The sequence below is a fragment of the Hemitrygon akajei genome, chromosome 14, assembly GCF_048418815.1.
Source record: "Hemitrygon akajei chromosome 14, sHemAka1.3, whole genome shotgun sequence".
Lineage (NCBI taxonomy): Eukaryota > Metazoa > Chordata > Chondrichthyes > Myliobatiformes > Dasyatidae > Hemitrygon > Hemitrygon akajei.
The window spans coordinates 45,006,886-45,021,229 of record NC_133137.1 but is presented as its reverse complement, the minus strand read 5'-3'; positions in this window follow the sequence as shown (position 1 = coordinate 45,021,229).

The window sequence follows — 14,344 nt, the reverse complement described above, 5'->3', positions numbered from 1 at the left end:
TCATTTACTTTGCATTTGCAATTAGCTTACGATTGCTTTCAAATACTGAAGTTGTGCAATTGGTGATATTAATTAATGTATGTTCTCCAACTTTAGTAGCATACTCATACAATTGGTTGCAGACTGTTCTAAAACATAAGGAAAGAAAAGTTGAAAGTTTTACATGAGGTTAGCAGATAGTACATTTTGAGCAGAATTGAAAGGTGCACTCTTTTTGGCGGAGTACGTTACTTCATCTTCTGAGCAATCTGTGTTAAGTATATGTACACCACAATTCAGTCTGAGGTGCAAATGTATAGAAATTAAATGAATTCTTCTGAGAACTATGTAATACTCTAAATAAAGTTCAATTCAGGAACCTACCACATATCATTTACTTTGCATTTGCCTTTAGCTTACGATTGCTTTCAAATACTAAAGTTGTGCATTTGGTGATATTGCTGAAAGTATCTTCTCCAATTTTAGTAGCACACTCGGAAAATTGGTTGCAGACTGTACTAAACCATCAGGGAAGTAAGTTTAAAAATTTTTACATGACGTTAGCAGATATTACATTTTCAGCATAATTGAAAGGTGCACTCTTTTTGGCTGAGTACGTTACTTCATGTTCTGAGCAATCTGTGTTAAGTATATGTACACCACAATTCAGGCTGAAGTGCAAATGTTTAGAAATTACATAAATACTTCTGAGAACTAAGTAATACTCTAAATAAGGTTCAATTCAGGAACATACCACATAGCATTTACTTTGCATTTGCCTTTAGCTTACGATTGCTTTCAAATACTGAAGTTGTGCAATTGGTGATATTAATTAATGTATCTTCTCCAACTTAAGTAGCACAGTCGGAAAATTGGTTGCAGAATGTTCTAAATCATAAGGGAAGTAAACTGAAAAGTTTTACATCACGTTAGCAGATAGTACATTTTGAGCATAATTGAAAGCTGCACTCTTTTTAGCTGAGTACGTTACATCATGTTCTGAGCAATCTGTGTTAAGTATATGTACACCACAATTCAGGCTGAAGTGCAAATGTATAGATTACATAAATACTTCTGAGAACTATGTAATACTCTAAATAAAGTTCAATTCAGGAACATACCACATAGTATTTACTTTGCTTTTGCCTTTAGCTTACGATTGCTTTCAAATACTGAAGTTGTGCAATTGGTGATATTAATTAATGTATGTTCTCCAACTTTAGTAGCATACTCATACAATTGGTTGCAGACTGTTCTAAAACATAAGGAAAGAAAAGTTGAAAGTTTTACATGAAGTTAGCAGAAAGTACATTTTGAGTAGAATTGAAAGGTGCATCTTTTTGGCGGAGTACGTTACTTCATGTTCTGAGCAATCTGTGTTAGGCATATGTACACCACAATCCAGGCTGAAGTTGAAATGTATAGAATTTAAATGAATACTTCTGAGAACTATGTAATACTCTAAATAAGGTTCAATTCAGGAACCTACCACATATCATTTACTTTGCATTTGCCTTTAGCTTAAGATTGCTTTCAAATACTAAAGTTGTGCATTTGTTGATATTGCTGTAAGTATCTTCTCCAATTTTAGTAGCACACTCGGAAAATTGGTTGCAGACTGTTCTAAATCATCAGGGAAGTAAATTTAAAAATTTTTACATGACGTTAGCAGATATTACATTTTCAGCATAATTGAAAGGTGCACTCTTTTTGGCTGAGTACGTTACTTCATGTTCTGAGCAGTCTGTGTTAAGTATATGTACACCACTATTCAGGCTGAAGTGCAAATGTATAGAAATTACATGAATACTTCTGAGAACTGTGTAATACTCTAAATAAAGTTCAATTCAGGAACATACCACATAGCATTTACTTTGCATTTGCCTTTAGCTTACGATTGCTTTCAAATACTGAAGTTGTGCAATTGGTGATATTAATTAATGTATCTTCTCCAACTTAAGTAGCACAGTCGGAAAATTGGTTGCAGAATGTTCTAAATCATAAGGGAAGTAAACTGAAAAGTTTTACATCACGTTAGCAGATAGTACATTTTGAGCATAATTGAAAGCTGCACTCTTTTTGGCTGAGTACGTTACATCATGTTCTGAGCAATCTGTGTTAAGTATATGTACACCACAATTCAGGCTGAAGTGCAAATGTATAGATTACATAAATACTTCTGAGAACTATGTAATACTCTAAATAAAGTTCAATTCAGGAACATACCACATAGTATTTACTTTGCTTTTGCCTTTAGCTTACGATTGCTTTCAAATACTGAAGTTGTGCAATTGGTGATATTAATTAATGTATGTTCTCCAACTTTAGTAGCATACTCATACAATTGGTTGCAGACTGTTCTAAAACATAAGGAAAGAAAAGTTGAAAGTTTTACATGAAGTTAGCAGAAAGTACATTTTGAGTAGAATTGAAAGGTGCATCTTTTTGGCGGAGTACGTTACTTCATGTTCTGAGCAATCTGTGTTAGGCATATGTACACCACAATCCAGGCTGAAGTTGAAATGTATAGAATTTAAATGAATACTTCTGAGAACTATGTAATACTCTAAATAAGGTTCAATTCAGGAACCTACCACATATCATTTACTTTGCATTTGCCTTTAGCTTAAGATTGCTTTCAAATACTAAAGTTGTGCATTTGTTGATATTGCTGTAAGTATCTTCTCCAATTTTAGTAGCACACTCGGAAAATTGGTTGCAGACTGTTCTAAATCATCAGGGAAGTAAATTTAAAAATTTTTACATGACGTTAGCAGATATTACATTTTCAGCATAATTGAAAGGTGCACTCTTTTTGGCTGAGTACGTTACTTCATGTTCTGAGCAGTCTGTGTTAAGTATATGTACACCACTATTCAGGCTGAAGTGCAAATGTATAGAAATTACATGAATACTTCTGAGAACTGTGTAATACTCCAAATAAAGTTCAATTCAGGAACATACCACATAACATTTACTATGCATTTGCCTTTAGCTTACGATTGCTTTCAAATACTAAAGTTGTGCATTTGGTGATATTGATGAAAGTATCTTTTCCAACTTTAGTAGCACACTCGGAAATTTGGTTTACTGAATACTATAAATTGAATACTATGTAATACTCTAAATAAAGTTCAATTCAGGAACACACCACCTAGCATTTACGTTGCATTTGCCTTTAGCTTACGATTGCTTTCAAATACTGAAGTTGCGCAATTGGTGATATTAATTAATGTATCTTCTCCAATTTTAGTAGCACACTCATTAAATTGGTTGCAGACTGTTCTAAAACATCAGGAAAGAAAAGTTGACAGTTTTACATGAAGTTAGCAGAAAGTACATTTTGAGTAGAATTGAAAGGTGCATCTTTTTGGCGGAGTACGTTACTTCATGTTCTGAGCAATCTGTGTTAGGCATATGTACACCACAATCCAGGCTGAAGTTGAAATGTATAGAATTTAAATGAATTCTTCTGAGAACTATGTAATACTCTAAATAAAGTTCAATTCAGGAACCTACCACATATCATTTACTTTGCATTTGCCTTTAGCTTACGATTGCTTTCAAATACTAAAGTTGTGCATTTGGTGATATTGCTGAAAGTATCTTCTCCAATTTTTGTAGCACACTCGGAAAATTGGTTGCAGACTGTACTAAACCATCAGGGAAGTAAGTTTAAAAATTTTTACATGACGTTAGCAGATATTACATTTTCAGCATAATTGAAAGGTGCACTCTTTTTGGCTGAGTACGTTACTTCATGTTCTGAGCAGTCTGTGTTAAGTATATGTACACCACTATTCAGGCTGAAGTGCAAATGTATAGAAATTACATGAATACTTCTGAGAACTGTGTAATACTCCAAATAAAGTTCAATACAGGAACATACCACATAACATTTACTATGCATTTGCCTTTAGCTTACGATTGCTTTCAAATACTAAAGTTGTGCATTTGGTGATATTGATGAAAGTATCTTTTCCAACTTTAGTAGCACACTCGGAAATTTGGTTTACTGAATACTATAAATTGAATACTATGTAATACTCTAAATAAAGTTCAATTCAGGAACACACCACCTAGCATTTACGTTGCATTTGCCTTTAGCTTACGATTGCTTTCAAATACTGAAGTTGTGCAATTGGTGATATTAATTAATGTATGTTCTCCAACTTTAGTAGCATACTCATACAATTGGTTGCAGACTGTTCTAAAACATAAGGAAAGAAAAGTTGAAAGTTTTACATGAAGTTAGCAGAAAGTACATTTTGAGTAGAATTGAAAGGTGCATCTTTTTGGCGGAGTACGTTACTTCATGTTCTGAGCAATCTGTGTTAGGCATATGTACACCACAATCCAGGCTGAAGTGCAAATGTATAGATTACATAAATACTTCTGAGAACTATGTAATACTCTAAATAAGGTTCAATTCAGGAACCTACCACATATCATTTACTTTGCATTTGCCATTAGCTTAAGATTGCTTTCAAATACTAAAGTTTTGCATTTGTTGATATTGCTGTAAGTATCTTCTCCAATTTTAGTAGCACACTCGGGAAATTGGTTGCAGACTGTTCTAAATCATCAGGGAAGTAAATTTAAAAATTTTTACTTGACGTTAGCAGATATTACATTTTCAGCATAATTGAAAGGTGCACTCTTTTTGGCTGAGTACGTTACTTCATGTTCTGAGCAGTCTGTGTTAAGTATATGTACACCACTATTCAGGCTGAAGTGCAAATGTATAGAAATTACATGAATACTTCTGAGAACTGTGTAATACTCCAAATAAAGTTCAATTCAGGAACATACTACATAACATTTACTATGCATTTGCCTTTAGCTTACGATTGCTTTCAAATACTAAAGTTGTGCATTTGGTGATATTGATGAAAGTATCTTTTCCAACTTTAGTAGCACACTCGGAAATTTGGTTTACTGAATACTATAAATTGAATACTATGTAATACTCTAAATAAAGTTCAATTCAGGAACACACCACCTAGCATTTACGTTGCATTTGCCTTTAGCTTACGATTGCTTTCAAATACTGAAGTTGCGCAATTGGTGATATTAATTAATGTATCTTCTCCAATTTTAGTAGCACACTCATTAAATTGGTTGCAGACTGTTCTAAAACATCAGGAAAGAAAAGTTGACAGTTTTACATGAAGTTAGCAGAAAGTACATTTTGAGTAGAATTGAAAGGTGCATCTTTTTGGCGGAGTACGTTACTTCATGTTCTGAGCAATCTGTGTTAGGCATATGTACACCACAATCCAGGCTGAAGTTGAAATGTATAGAATTTAAATGAATTCTTCTGAGAACTATGTAATACTCTAAATAAAGTTCAATTCAGGAACCTACCACATATCATTTACTTTGCATTTGCCTTTAGCTTACGATTGCTTTCAAATACTAAAGTTGTGCATTTGGTGATATTGCTGAAAGTATCTTCTCCAATTTTTGTAGCACACTCGGAAAATTGGTTGCAGACTGTACTAAACCATCAGGGAAGTAAGTTTAAAAATTTTTACATGACGTTAGCAGATATTACATTTTCAGCATAATTGAAAGGTGCACTCTTTTTGGCTGAGTACGTTACTTCATGTTCTGAGCAGTCTGTGTTAAGTATATGTACACCACTATTCAGGCTGAAGTGCAAATGTATAGAAATTACATGAATACTTCTGAGAACTGTGTAATACTCCAAATAAAGTTCAATTCAGGAACATACCACATAACATTTACTATGCATTTGCCTTTAGCTTACGATTGCTTTCAAATACTAAAGTTGTGCATTTGGTGATATTGATGAAAGTATCTTTTCCAACTTTAGTAGCACACTCGGAAATTTGGTTTACTGAATACTATAAATTGAATACTATGTAATACTCTAAATAAAGTTCAATTCAGGAACACACCACCTAGCATTTACGTTGCATTTGCCTTTAGCTTACGATTGCTTTCAAATACTGAAGTTGTGCAATTGGTGATATTAATTAATGTATGTTCTCCAACTTTAGTAGCATACTCATACAATTGGTTGCAGACTGTTCTAAAACATAAGGAAAGAAAAGTTGAAAGTTTTACATGAAGTTAGCAGAAAGTACATTTTGAGTAGAATTGAAAGGTGCATCTTTTTGGCGGAGTACGTTACTTCATGTTCTGAGCAATCTGTGTTAGGCATATGTACACCACAATCCAGGCTGAAGTGCAAATGTATAGATTACATAAATACTTCTGAGAACTATGTAATACTCTAAATAAGGTTCAATTCAGGAACCTACCACATATCATTTACTTTGCATTTGCCATTAGCTTAAGATTGCTTTCAAATACTAAAGTTTTGCATTTGTTGATATTGCTGTAAGTATCTTCTCCAATTTTAGTAGCACACTCGGAAAATTGGTTGCAGACTGTACTAAACCATCAGGGAAGTAAGTTTAAAAATTTTTACATGACGTTAGCAGATATTACATTTTCAGCATAATTGAAAGGTGCACTCTTTTTGGCTGAGTACGTTACTTCATGTTCTGAGCAGTCTGTGTTAAGTATATGTACACCACTATTCAGGCTGAAGTGCAAATGTATAGAAATTACATGAATACTTCTGAGAACTGTGTAATACTCCAAATAAAGTTCAATTCAGGAACATACCACATAACATTTACTATGCATTTGCCTTTAGCTTACGATTGCTTTCAAATACTAAAGTTGTGCATTTGGTGATATTGCTGTAAGTATCTTCTCCAATTTTAGTAGCACACTCGGAAAATTGGTTGCAGACTGTTCTAAATCATCAGGGAAGTAAATTTAAAAATTTTTACATGACGTTAGCAGATATTACATTTTCAGCATAATTGAAAGGTGCACTCTTTTTGGCTGAGTACGTTACTTCATGTTCTCAGCAGTCTGTGTTAAGTATATGTACACCACTATTCAGGCTGAAGTGCAAATGTATAGAAATTACATGAATACTTCTGAGAACTGTGTAATACTCCAAATAAAGTTCAATTCAGGAACATACCACATAACATTTACTATGCATTTGCCTTTAGCTTACGATTGCTTTCAAATACTAAAGTTGTGCATTTGGTGATATTGATGAAAGTATCTTTTCCAACTTTAGTAGCACACTCGGAAATTTGGTTTACTGAATACTATAAATTGAATACTATGTAATACTCTAAATAAAGTTCAATTCAGGAACACACCACCTAGCATTTACGTTGCATTTGCCTTTAGCTTACGATTGCTTTCAAATACTGAAGTTGTGCAATTGGTGATATTAATTAATGTATGTTCTCCAACTTTAGTAGCATACTCATACAATTGGTTGCAGACTATTCTAAAACATAAGGAAAGAAAAGTTGAAAGTTTTACATGAAGTTAGCAGAAAGTACATTTTGAGTAGAATTGAAAGGTGCATCTTTTTGGCGGAGTACGTTACTTCATGTTCTGAGCAATCTGTGTTAGGCATATGTACACCACAATCCAGGCTGAAGTGCAAATGTATAGATTACATAAATACTTCTGAGAACTATGTAATACTCTAAATAAGGTTCAATTCAGGAACCTACCACATATCATTTACTTTGCATTTGCCATTAGCTTAAGATTGCTTTCAAATACTAAAGTTTTGCATTTGTTGATATTGCTGTAAGTATCTTCTCCAATTTTAGTAGCACACTCGGGAAATTGGTTGCAGACTGTTCTAAATCATCAGGGAAATAAATTTAAAAATTTTTACATGACGTTAGCAGATATTACATTTTCAGCATAATTGAAAGGTGCACTCTTTTTGGCTGAGTACGTTACTTCATGTTCTGAGCAGTCTGTGTTAAGTATATGTACACCACTATTCAGGCTGAAGTGCAAATGTATAGAAATTACATGAATACTTCTGAGAACTGTGTAATACTCTAAATAAAGTTCAATTCAGGAACATACCACATAGCATTTACTTTGCATTTGCCTTTAGCTTACGATTGCTTTCAAATACTGCAGTTGTGCAATTGGTGATATTAATTAATGTATCTTCTCCAACTTAAGTAGCACAGTCGGAAAATTGGTTGCAGACTGTTCTAAATCATAAGGGAAGTAAACTGAAAAGTTTTACATGACGTTAGCAGATAGCACATTTTGAGCATAATTGAAAGGTGCACTCTTTTTGGCCGAGTACGTTACTTCATGTTCTGAGCAATCTGTGTTAAGGATATGTACACCACAATTTAGGCTGAAGTGCAAATGTATAGAAATTACATGAATACTTCTGAGAACTATGTAATTCTCTAAATAAAGTTGAATTCAGGAAACTACCACATAGCATTTACATTGCAACTGCCTTTAGCTGTCCTCTCCTTTCAAAAACTAAAGTTCTATAAGTGGATCTGGTGATATTGAAGTAACTTCTCCAACTTTAACAGCACCCTCATAAATTTCGTTGCAGACAGTTGTAAATGGAATGTGCACTCTTTTTGGATGAGTACGTTACTTCATGTTCTGAGCATTCTGTGTTAAGTATATGTACACCACTACTGAGAACCATGGACAACTCAAAATTAAGTTCAATTCAGGAACCCAGCACACTCATAAAATTGGTTGCAGACTGTTCTAAAACATTAGGAAAGAAAAGTTGAAAGTTTTACATGAAGTTAGCAGAAAGTACATTTTGAGTAGATTTGAAAGCTGCATCTTTTTGGCGGAGTACGTTACTTCATGTTCTGAGCAATCTGTGTTAAGTATATGTACACCACAATCCAGGCTGAAGTTGAAATGTATAGAAATTAAATGAAAACTTCTGAGAACTATGTAATACTCTAAATAAAGTTCAATTCAGGAACCTACCACATATCATTTACTTTGCATTTGCAATTAGCTTACGATTGCTTTCAAATACTGAAGTTGTGCAATTGGTGATATTAATTAATGTATGTTCTCCAACTTTAGTAGCATACTCATACAATTGGTTGCAGACTGTTCTAAAACATAAGGAAAGAAAAGTTGAAAGTTTTACATGAGGTTAGCAGATAGTACATTTTGAGCAGAATTGAAAGGTGCACTCTTTTTGGCGGAGTACGTTACTTCATCTTCTGAGCAATCTGTGTTAAGTATATGTACACCACAATTCAGTCTGAGGTGCAAATGTATAGAAATTAAATGAATTCTTCTGAGAACTATGTAATACTCTAAATAAAGTTCAATTCAGGAACCTACCACATATCATTTACTTTGCATTTGCCTTTAGCTTACGATTGCTTTCAAATACTAAAGTTGTGCATTTGGTGATATTGCTGAAAGTATCTTCTCCAATTTTAGTAGCACACTCGGAAAATTGGTTGCAGACTGTACTAAACCATCAGGGAAGTAAGTTTAAAAATTTTTACATGACGTTAGCAGATATTACATTTTCAGCATAATTGAAAGGTGCACTCTTTTTGGCTGAGTACGTTACTTCATGTTCTGAGCAATCTGTGTTAAGTATATGTACACCACAATTCAGGCTGAAGTGCAAATGTTTAGAAATTACATAAATACTTCTGAGAACTAAGTAATACTCTAAATAAGGTTCAATTCAGGAACATACCACATAGCATTTACTTTGCATTTGCCTTTAGCTTACGATTGCTTTCAAATACTGAAGTTGTGCAATTGGTGATATTAATTAATGTATCTTCTCCAACTTAAGTAGCACAGTCGGAAAATTGGTTGCAGAATGTTCTAAATCATAAGGGAAGTAAACTGAAAAGTTTTACATCACGTTAGCAGATAGTACATTTTGAGCATAATTGAAAGCTGCACTCTTTTTGGCTGAGTACGTTACATCATGTTCTGAGCAATCTGTGTTAAGTATATGTACACCACAATTCAGGCTGAAGTGCAAATGTATAGATTACATAAATACTTCTGAGAACTATGTAATACTCTAAATAAAGTTCAATTCAGGAACATACCACATAGTATTTACTTTGCTTTTGCCTTTAGCTTACGATTGCTTTCAAATACTGAAGTTGTGCAATTGGTGATATTAATTAATGTATGTTCTCCAACTTTAGTAGCATACTCATACAATTGGTTGCAGACTGTTCTAAAACATAAGGAAAGAAAAGTTGAAAGTTTTACATGAAGTTAGCAGAAAGTACATTTTGAGTAGAATTGAAAGGTGCATCTTTTTGGCGGAGTACGTTACTTCATGTTCTGAGCAATCTGTGTTAGGCATATGTACACCACAATCCAGGCTGAAGTTGAAATGTATAGAATTTAAATGAATACTTCTGAGAACTATGTAATACTCTAAATAAGGTTCAATTCAGGAACCTACCACATATCATTTACTTTGCATTTGCCTTTAGCTTAAGATTGCTTTCAAATACTAAAGTTGTGCATTTGTTGATATTGCTGTAAGTATCTTCTCCAATTTTAGTAGCACACTCGGAAAATTGGTTGCAGACTGTTCTAAATCATCAGGGAAGTAAATTTAAAAATTTTTACATGACGTTAGCAGATATTACATTTTCAGCATAATTGAAAGGTGCACTCTTTTTGGCTGAGTACGTTACTTCATGTTCTGAGCAGTCTGTGTTAAGTATATGTACACCACTATTCAGGCTGAAGTGCAAATGTATAGAAATTACATGAATACTTCTGAGAACTGTGTAATACTCCAAATAAAGTTCAATTCAGGAACATACCACATAACATTTACTATGCATTTGCCTTTAGCTTACGATTGCTTTCAAATACTAAAGTTGTGCATTTGGTGATATTGATGAAAGTATCTTTTCCAACTTTAGTAGCACACTCGGAAATTTGGTTTACTGAATACTATAAATTGAATACTATGTAATACTCTAAATAAAGTTCAATTCAGGAACACACCACCTAGCATTTACGTTGCATTTGCCTTTAGCTTACGATTGCTTTCAAATACTGAAGTTGCGCAATTGGTGATATTAATTAATGTATCTTCTCCAATTTTAGTAGCACACTCATTAAATTGGTTGCAGACTGTTCTAAAACATCAGGAAAGAAAAGTTGACAGTTTTACATGAAGTTAGCAGAAAGTACATTTTGAGTAGAATTGAAAGGTGCATCTTTTTGGCGGAGTACGTTACTTCATGTTCTGAGCAATCTGTGTTAGGCATATGTACACCACAATCCAGGCTGAAGTTGAAATGTATAGAATTTAAATGAATACTTCTGAGAACTATGTAATACTCTAAATAAGGTTCAATTCAGGAACCTACCACATATCATTTACTTTGCATTTGCCTTTAGCTTAAGATTGCTTTCAAATACTAAAGTTGTGCATTTGTTGATATTGCTGTAAGTATCTTCTCCAATTTTAGTAGCACACTCGGGAAATTGGTTGCAGACTGTTCTAAATCATCAGGGAAATAAATTTAAAAATTTTTACATGACGTTAGCAGATATTACATTTTCAGCATAATTGAAAGGTGCACTCTTTTTGGCTGAGTACGTTACTTCATGTTCTGAGCAGTCTGTGTTAAGTATATGTACACCACTATTCAGGCTGAAGTGCAAATGTATAGAAATTACATGAATACTTCTGAGAACTGTGTAATACTCTAAATAAAGTTCAATTCAGGAACATACCACATAGCATTTACTTTGCATTTGCCTTTAGCTTACGATTGCTTTCAAATACTGAAGTTGTGCAATTGGTGATATTAATTAATGTATCTTCTCCAACTTAAGTAGCACAGTCGGAAAATTGGTTGCAGAATGTTCTAAATCATAAGGGAAGTAAACTGAAAAGTTTTACATCACGTTAGCAGATAGTACATTTTGAGCATAATTGAAAGCTGCACTCTTTTTGGCTGAGTACGTTACATCATGTTCTGAGCAATCTGTGTTAAGCATATGTACAACACAATTCAGGCTGAAGTGCAAATGTATAGATTACATAAATACTTCTGAGAACTATGTAATACTCTAAATAAAGTTCAATTCAGGAACATACCACATAGTATTTACTTTGCTTTTGCCTTTAGCTTACGATTGCTTTCAAATACTGAAGTTGTGCAATTGGTGATATTAATTAATGTATGTTCTCCAACTTTAGTAGCATACTCATACAATTGGTTGCAGACTGTTCTAAAACATAAGGAAAGAAAAGTTGAAAGTTTTACATGAAGTTAGCAGAAAGTACATTTTGAGTAGAATTGAAAGGTGCATCTTTTTGGCGGAGTACGTTACTTCATGTTCTGAGCAATCTGTGTTAGGCATATGTACACCACAATCCAGGCTGAAGTTGAAATGTATAGAATTTAAATGAATACTTCTGAGAACTATGTAATACTCTAAATAAGGTTCAATTCAGGAACCTACCACATATCATTTACTTTGCATTTGCCTTTAGCTTAAGATTGCTTTCAAATACTAAAGTTGTGCATTTGTTGATATTGCTGTAAGTATCTTCTCCAATTTTAGTAGCACACTCGGAAAATTGGTTGCAGACTGTTCTAAATCATCAGGGAAGTAAATTTAAAAATTTTTACATGACGTTAGCAGATATTACATTTTCAGCATAATTGAAAGGTGCACTCTTTTTGGCTGAGTACGTTACTTCATGTTCTGAGCAGTCTGTGTTAAGTATATGTACACCACTATTCAGGCTGAAGTGCAAATGTATAGAAATTACATGAATACTTCTGAGAACTGTGTAATACTCCAAATAAAGTTCAATTCAGGAACATACCACATAACATTTACTATGCATTTGCCTTTAGCTTACGATTGCTTTCAAATACTAAAGTTGTGCATTTGGTGATATTGATGAAAGTATCTTTTCCAACTTTAGTAGCACACTCGGAAATTTGGTTTACTGAATACTATAAATTGAATACTATGTAATACTCTAAATAAAGTTCAATTCAGGAACACACCACCTAGCATTTACGTTGCATTTGCCTTTAGCTTACGATTGCTTTCAAATACTGAAGTTGCGCAATTGGTGATATTAATTAATGTATCTTCTCCAATTTTAGTAGCACACTCATTAAATTGGTTGCAGACTGTTCTAAAACATCAGGAAAGAAAAGTTGACAGTTTTACATGAAGTTAGCAGAAAGTACATTTTGAGTAGAATTGAAAGGTGCATCTTTTTGGCGGAGTACGTTACCATGTTCTGAGCAATCTGTGTTAGGTATATGTACACCATAATCCAGGCTGAGGTGCAAATGTATAGAAATTAAATGAATTCTTCTGAGAACTATGTAATACTCTAAATAAAGTTCAATTCAGGAACCTACCACATATCATTTACTTTGCATTTGCTATGAGCTTACGATTGCTTTCAAATACTGAAGTTGTGTAATTTCTGATATTTCTTAGTGTATCTACTCCAACCTTAGTAGCACACTCGGAAAACCGGTAGCAGACTGTTCTAAATCATAACGGAAGTAAACTTAAAAGTTTTACATCACGTTAGCAGATAGTACATTTTGAGCATAATTGAAAGCTGCACTCTTTTTGGCTGAGTACGTTACATCATGTTCTGAGCAATCTGTGTTAAGTATATGTACACCACAATTCAGGCTGAAGTGCAAATGTATAGATTACATAAATACTTCTGAGAACTATGTAATACTCTAAATAAAGTTCAATTCAGGAACATACCACATAGTATTTACTTTGCTTTTGCCTTTAGCTTACGATTGCTTTCAAATACTAAAGTTGTGCATTTGGTGATATTGATGAAAGTATCTTTTCCAACTTTAGTAGCACACTCGGAAATTTGGTTTACTGAATACTATAAATTGAATACTATGTAATACTCTAAATAAAGTTCAATTCAGGAACACACCACCTAGCATTTACGTTGCATTTGCCTTTAGCTTACGATTGCTTTCAAATACTGAAGTTGCGCAATTGGTGATATTAATTAATGTATCTTCTCCAATTTTAGTAGCACACTCATTAAATTGGTTGCAGACTGTTCTAAAACATCAGGAAAGAAAAGTTGACAGTTTTACATGAAGTTAGCAGAAAGTACATTTTGAGTAGAATTGAAAGGTGCATCTTTTTGGCGGAGTACGTTACTTCATGTTCTGAGCAATCTGTGTTAGGCATATGTACACCACAATCCAGGCTGAAGTTGAAATGTATAGAATTTAAATGAATACTTCTGAGAACTATGTAATACTCTAAATAAGGTTCAATTCAGGAACCTACCACATATCATTTACTTTGCATTTGCCTTTAGCTTAAGATTGCTTTCAAATACTAAAGTTGTGCATTTGTTGATATTGCTGTAAGTATCTTCTCCAATTTTAGTAGCACACTCGGGAAATTGGTTGCAGACTGTTCTAAATCATCAGGGAAATAAATTTAAAAATTT